This window comes from Megascapheus bottae, chromosome 1 (assembly GCF_031878675.1).
Source record: "Megascapheus bottae isolate mThoBot1 chromosome 1, mThoBot2.hap1, whole genome shotgun sequence".
Taxonomy (NCBI): Eukaryota; Metazoa; Chordata; class Mammalia; order Rodentia; family Geomyidae; genus Megascapheus; species Megascapheus bottae.
In genome coordinates, this window is record NC_143509.1 from 2,297,643 (window position 1) to 2,305,012 (window position 7,370).

The window sequence follows — 7,370 nt, forward strand, 5'->3', positions numbered from 1 at the left end:
AAAAACAAAAAACAAAAAACTGGTCTTTAACAGGAAGATTGAAGTCTGCGTTGGAAATGTCTCTGTTTTCATGGATTAGGTGTTCAAATCACAATTTGTGGATTGTGACAATGCTACTCTTTCTATTTGTATCCCGACATGGGGGAGAAGCAGCCATAGGGCTAAGTGAGGTAGCTCACGTCTGTAATCCCAGCAACTCCAGAGGAAGAGATCAGGAGAATTAGCTCCCATAGAAAGGGAGGTGAGGCCAGACACTGTCATCAATCCTATCTACTCCAGAGGCTGAGATCTGAGGATCACAGTTCAAAGTCAGTGTGGGCAGGAAAGACAATGAGTCTCTTAGCTTCAGTTAATTTAGCAGAATTCCCCAAGTGGAGCTGTGGCTCCAGGGGTAGAACACAGGTGCTTGGGAGGAAAAGCTAACCAAGAGCAAGAAGTGCTGGGCTGAAGCCTCAGGGGTGACACACAAAGAGGAAATGTGCAACTGTTGAAACCTATGAACTGCTTGCTTCTTAACTATGTGATCTGGATCTAGAATGCCCCCCAAAGATTCAGATATTGAAGGCTTGGTCCCCAATTCAGCATTGCTCAGAGGTAGGGTGTGGGAAGTGAGGGGGCCGTTAGGGCTTTGAGGTCCCCAGTGGATTGGGCCATTGAAGGGTTCTCAGCATCCGGGTACTGTTGGGAAAGGGGGCAGATGTAGAAGAGGGGCGGACTTGGAAAGAAGGAGGCCGCTGGGCGGCATGGTTTCCAAGAACCTGGCTTTTGACCTCCTTAGAGGAAATGAGGTCGTTAGGGGCTGTGGCTTTGGCTCCACGGGGGGAAGTGATGTCATTGGAGGTGGGATTCTCTAGGTTATATCTTGTCCTGAGCCATTTTTTATCTTTTTATTTTTATTTATTTTTTATTTTTTGCCAGTCCTGGGCTTGAGCTCAGGGCCTGAGCACTGTCCTTGGACTTTCTCAAGGCTAGAGCTCTACCACTTGAGCCTCAGCACCACTTCCAGCTTTTTTCTACATATATGGTACCTAGGACTTGAACCCAGGTCTTTGTGCATGCTAGGCAAGCACTCTACCACTAGGCCAAATTCCCGGCCCCCGGAGCCCCCTTTTTTTTTTTTAAAAAAAATCTTTTTCTTACTTCCTGGACACCATCAGGTGAGCTGGCCTGCTCCCCCATCCCTGTAATTCCCTTCCCCTTCAAGTTTTAGGGTATCAAATAACCATAGCCATAGCCCCAACCCCTAAACCTTTCTCTCTCTCTCTCTCTCTCTCTCTCTCTCTCTCTCTCTCTCTCTCTCTCTCTCTCTCTCTCTTTCTCTCTCTCTCTCTCTCTCTCTCTCTCTCTCTCTCTCTCTCTCTCTCTCTCTCTCTTTTGGTGCCAGTCCTGTGGCTTGAACTCAGGGCCTGGACACTATCTCTGAGCTTTTGCACTCAAGGCTGGCCCTCTACCACTTGATCCATGGCTCCACTTCTGGCTTTTTGGCGGTTAATTGGAGAGAAGAGCTTCATAGAGCTGGCGCTGGTGGCTCCCGCCTATAATCCTAGCTACTCAGGAGGCTGGGATCTGAGGATCAAGTTCAAGGCAAGCCCCAGTAGAAAAGCCTGTGAAACTCTCATCCCCACTTAAACACTAAAAATACTGGAAGTGGCGTTGTGGCTCAAAGTGGTAGAATGCTAGCCTGGAGCAAAAGAACTTAGGGACAGGGTCTGCGCTCTGAGTTCCAGCCCCATGACTGACCAAAAAATAAAGTCTTACCTTCTTCCCTGGCTGGCTTTGAACCTTAATCTTTAGAGTAATCTTTTTCAGGAATCTCTCTCACACCATTTTGATCACAGCAACAGCCAGGATCACACTGGACTTTCCTGTTCCATTTTGTCCCCCCAGGCCCTTGGTGGATGGGAAATAAGAATAACGGAAGGTCAATTCTGACAGAAGGAGTCTCTGTGGGCTTTTCTCAGTGTGTCTTACATTTGTGTTTTTATCTCTGGTTAGGAGATGATCACGACTTCCCCCCACATTTGTTCCTACCTGCCAGGAACAAAACAATTTGGTGGGAAAAAAAATGGCATTTCATCTGACAACATGGGGGATGGCAAGTCCGTCGGCCGTAGCTTTTCTCTCTCAATGCATACATGGCTTCCATGTCTATTCATTGAACAATTACAGGCCAAAAATGTGGCTGATGAAAATGAATGTTATTAACCACGGTGGGGTTTGCCAAACAACCCACAACAAATGAAATTGCTAATAACACGTTAACCCCATGCTAATTCATCAGCGGCTAAGCAGAACGAAGCAACAGAGAACGGGGCCCAATCCAGGATCCCAACGAGGGAGATTTGTGTCCCCTGTGACAGCTCAGGTTGCCAGTCGTGACACCCGTGTGTGACTCACACAACTGGAGTTGCCAGCAGCCAGGCGCCTTCCTACTAGGGGATGTGCCCTCTTGTCACCTCTCCCACCAGAAGTGACACTTATGATTTCATATCACATGCATCTATCTTTCCAATTCCGTCTTCAAGATGTTGGGATTCCAGGGCGAGAGCCGTGGCACCTCGTCTTGTACCTCACTTCTGGATAAACCCATGCCTATCTCTTAGAGCTATGCCACTTAGGGAAGGGGAGATTTGCCATTTGGAAACTTGCCCAGGACCCAAAAAGATGAGAACTTCACAGCTCTGGTCGATTGGCTTTCGAAATGGAGAGCAGATGTTGGCTTTGGGGGGTTTTCAGAGAAGCCATATGCTCCTGATGGCTGGTTTTTAAGGCGTGAATTTCTGCTTCTGTCTCTTATAACGTGTGTGATGCTGAAATCCCGTGTTCCTTTTGCTGCTGGAAAGATTTCTGCTGCAATTGTGCTGAGATGTCATCCACCAGCGACAACCAGACCCATGGTTGGTGTTCTGCTTGTCTTGATCCAATTGGGAGACATCCAGGAATTCTTGAAGGAATGTAATATTGGGGCTTGAACTCAGGACCTTGGCACTGTCCCGAGCTTTGTCACTGGAGGCTGGCACTCTACCAAACGAGCCACAGTTCTGCTTCTGGCTTTTTGATGGTTTGTTGGAGATAAGAGTCTCATGGACTTTCTTGCCTGAACTAGCTTTGAACCTCCATCCTTCAATCTCAGCCTGCTTGGTAGCTGGGATTATGGGTGTGAGCCATCATATGCAACCAAAAAACTCTTTAACTAGGTCTGGGGGCTGTAATTCGAAAGTAGCCCTTGCCTAATATGTGAGAAGGCCTGGCTTTAATTTCCAAAACCAGTAGCAATAATACTATAAAAAGTCTAAGAACTAATTCCTGGTGGATGTCTTAAGTCTTTCAAAATTCAGATCGTCTCTTGAAAGCTCAAATTTAATTATTGTCCATAAATACTGCTGGTTGTTTTCTTTCCCTAGCAGCAGATTCCCTTCATTTCTGAGAAGATTTCTGCCAAACACTCAACTCTAAATCATCATAATTAGCCTGTCAGTTCTTTCAAATAAACTTGGTATTGCCGGAAAAGGAGCAATGAATTCAACTGTGAGTTCCAGGTCTCCACCCATGCCCTACATAAACCATGGAGTTAAAAAAAAATGCATGGACCACAGGGCCAAGGTTGGCTGGAAATATTTTTTTGCACTGCTTAGTCGAGGGCATTCTTTGTCTTTCTTTTTTCTTTTGTATTCTTTTTCTAATTTTTGAATTATTATACACCAATAATATAAGGGGCAGGTGGAAACCAGCGGGGTTTATGCTTGCAATCCTAGCTTCTCAAGAAGGCTGAGATCTGCCAGCCCAGGCAGGAAAGCCAACCAGCAAAAAGACAGGCTGGAGGCGTGGCTCAATGGTAGAGTGCCAGTGTACCACCAAAAATTAAAAAGGGAGGTCTCATTCGATAATGGCACAGATACCGTTGGTCTCAGAGCCCCTCTTCCTCCCTCACCCTCGTCTTCAAACTTGGGTGGGCTTTGTTATGCTGTCATAAATGCGTTCCCCTCCTCCTTCTCAGTGATTTCCCCGTTCCAGGCTGACCTAGGACCTGTGATCCTCCCGCCTCAGTCTCCTGCACCATTACCTGAAGAACTTGCCCTTCGCAGACCTCCGAGTGATTGAAAAGCGTCCTGGACACAGTGGAGCAGGCGAGTGACAGGACTCTGGAGTGAGATCTGGGGGACCCCCATCTGCCTGCCCCCCTTTACTGGGAACCAAGCGAGCGGGGTCACCCAGTCTTGGGCTGGACCCTCTCAGTCGTAAACCATACCACCCTTTTCTCTTTGTAAACGGATTGCCCGGGCATCTGTAGAAGTCGAGGCACGGCTCTGGGCTAGAGGAGGCTACTTGAACCATGGGCGTGCGGACCGGGGGAGCTGCTCTTTTTTCCTTCGCAGTGCTGGGGATGGAAGCCAGGGATTCTCCAGCTCAGGTGGAACCACGCCCAGCCCAACACGTAGCTCCGCTCCGCTGCGGAGCCGCACCCTCCAGAAAGCCACGCCCCCGCCACGTGTCTGGTCCCTGTGTAAGCCACACCCCCACGCGGAGCCACGCCCCTCCCGCAGAGCCACGCCCCCACGGAGCCAGGTCCGGTCTGTGAGCCTCAATCTCCCGCTGAGCTAGGCTTTGCTGTGGAGCCACGCCCCTCCAGCGGAGCCACGCCCCCACGGGGGCTAGGTCCCATCTGTGAGCTTCAATCTCACCGCGGAGCCACGCCTCCACCGCAGAGCCACGCCCCTCCAGCGGAGCCACGCCCTCACGAGCCAGGTCCCATCTGTGAGCTTCAATCTCACCGCTGAGCCACGCCCCCGCCGCGGAGCCACGCCCCTCCAGCGGAGCCACGCCCTCACGAGCCAGGTCCCATCTGTGAGCTTCAATCTCACCGCTGAGCCACGCCCCCGCCGCGGAGCCACGCCCCTCCAGCGGAGCCACGCCCTCACGAGCCAGGTCCCATCTGTGAGCTTCAATCTCACCGCTGAGCCACGCCCCCGCCGCGGAGCCACGCCCCTCCAGCGGAGCCACGCCCTCACGAGCCAGGTCCCATCTGTGAGCTTCAATCTCACCGCTGAGCCACGCCCCCGCCGCGGAGCCACGCCCCTCCAGCGGAGCCACGCCCTCACGAGCCAGGTCCCATCTGTGAGCTTCAATCTCACCGCGGAGCCACGCCCCCGCCGCGGAGCCACGCCTCCAACATGGGCTTTGCCTTTTCTTTTTTTCTTTTTTCTTTTTTTGGCCAGTCCTGGGGCTTGAACTGAGGGCCTGGACACTGTCCCTGAGCTTCTTTTTGCTCAAGGCTAGCGCTCTACCACTTGAATTACAGTGCTGCTTCTGGCTTTTTCCGTGTATATGGTGAGGAATCGAACCCAGGGCTTCGTACATGCTACCGCTAAGCATCGTTCCCAGCCGGGCCTTGCCTTTTATAAGCCAGAATACCAGGGCCTGACATGGGGCAGGGTGTAGGAGAGAAGGATGCCATGCCTTCCCTGGGAGACAGTTAAACGACAGCATGCCAGCATACTTAAGTGTTCAACGCTTGATTAACAAATCCAAGAATAAACCTGAAGACGGCTCAGACTATAAATAATAGGAGCTGTGAGTGACGGCTCATTGGAGGACAGGGAGATGATTAACAAGGTCTTGAGAGGAAGGCTTCGGGAAGAGCTATGAAATACAAATCTCGGGTGTTTACAGCTTGGATGAGGGATGCAAAGGAAGGGAAAGAAGCTGGTGGTCAGATTGCGCCTCCATCTGTCCTGGGGGGCCCCCTCCCCCTCTCCCTGCACCAGTCAGCTTTCCGTTAGTGTGACAAAATGCCTTAGACAGTCACCTTAAAGGCAGAAAGGTTTGTGTATGCTTTCAGAGACTCTGGTCCAGGGATGCCCCTCAAGTAGGCCTGCTCTTACTTGTACAGGTCTCCCAGGCCCTTGAGTTCAGAACCTATGATTGGATGGCTCCACGGCTGACGTCAGAGGTGTCCTGCTCCAATCACTTCTCCCCTCTGAATGCTGTTGCAGCTGCTGCTGCTGCTCTACTGGGCCCCCAACCTCCATCCTGTGAGCCTTTGGGAGCTTCCCAGATTCAAATCACCACAGTGGGGTGATCACGAGGGAGACTGGAGCCAGCAGAGGGTGCACGCGTGCTGTGCCCCCGCTCTCAGTGTGAACATGACTCTCCAATCTTCTTTGGCTAAATACAGCTGACACATTTGCAGGATGTGGGGTTCCTCATAGAAACGCCTCCTCCTCTTTCTGTTCTTGTCAGTCCTGGGGCTTGAACTCGGGGCCTGGGCACTATCCCTGAGCTCTTTTGCTTAAGGCTGGCATTCAAACACTTGGAGCCACAGTGCTACTTCCAGTTTTCTGAGTCTCATGGACTTCCCTGCCCAGGCTGGCTTTGAACCATGATCCTCAGATCTCAGCCTCCTGAGTAGCTAGGATGACAGGCACGAGGCACTGGCGTGTGCTGGCACTGGGTGTTTGGAAAGGACTTTTTTTTTTTCTTTTTTGCCAGTCCTGGGCTTGAGCTCAGGGCCTGAGCACTGTCCTTGGGCTTTCTCAAGGTTAGAGCTCTACCACTTGAGCCTCAGCACCACTTCCGGCTTTTTTCTATGTATGTGGTACTGAGGAATTGAACCCGGGTCTTCATGCATGCTAGGCAAACAGTCTACCACTAGGCCAAACTCCCGGCCCCTGGAGAGGACTTTTAAGGGAGCTATTTATATTTTTCATGGACTGACTCATGTGAGTCACGTGATTGAGTCGTAGGAAAGTCTGATGCCAGCCGCTCACGTGTGCGTGTTCAAACCACCTACGTCACAGAGCGTTTCACATAATCTCCTCTGATCGTGCCAGATTTCGCATTCAGTGCCCTCTTCCTTGGGTTGTGTATGGGTGCCACTCCTGCGACTTGAACGCAAGGCCTGAGCCTTTGCACTCCAGGCTGGCACTCTACCCCTTGAGCCACAGCTTTCCTTGCCCACTTTTGGGTGGTTCCTTGGGGATAAGGGTCTCATGGACTTCCCGGCTGGGGCTGGCTTTGAACTGTGATGCTCACATCTCAGCTCTTGGGTGAGTAGGCTGGGAAGATAGATAGATAGATAGATAGATAGATAGATAGATAGATAGATAATAGATAGATAGATAGAGAGATAGATAGATAGATAGATAATAGATAGATAACATTGGGGCTCGGGCTAGAGCTCAGTGGAGAGGGCTTGCCTAGCATGATAGACACAGAGACAGACAGGCAGGCACTCAGACAGACAGACAGACAGACAGAGGCTGGACATTTGGAGACCATCTCAGGTGGCAAGCAAGCCCCCCATTTGCAGCCAGTGGCGTCGGTGGGAGCGTGTGACCCAGCTCTCTGTTCCTTCTCCAGCTCTGAAAGCG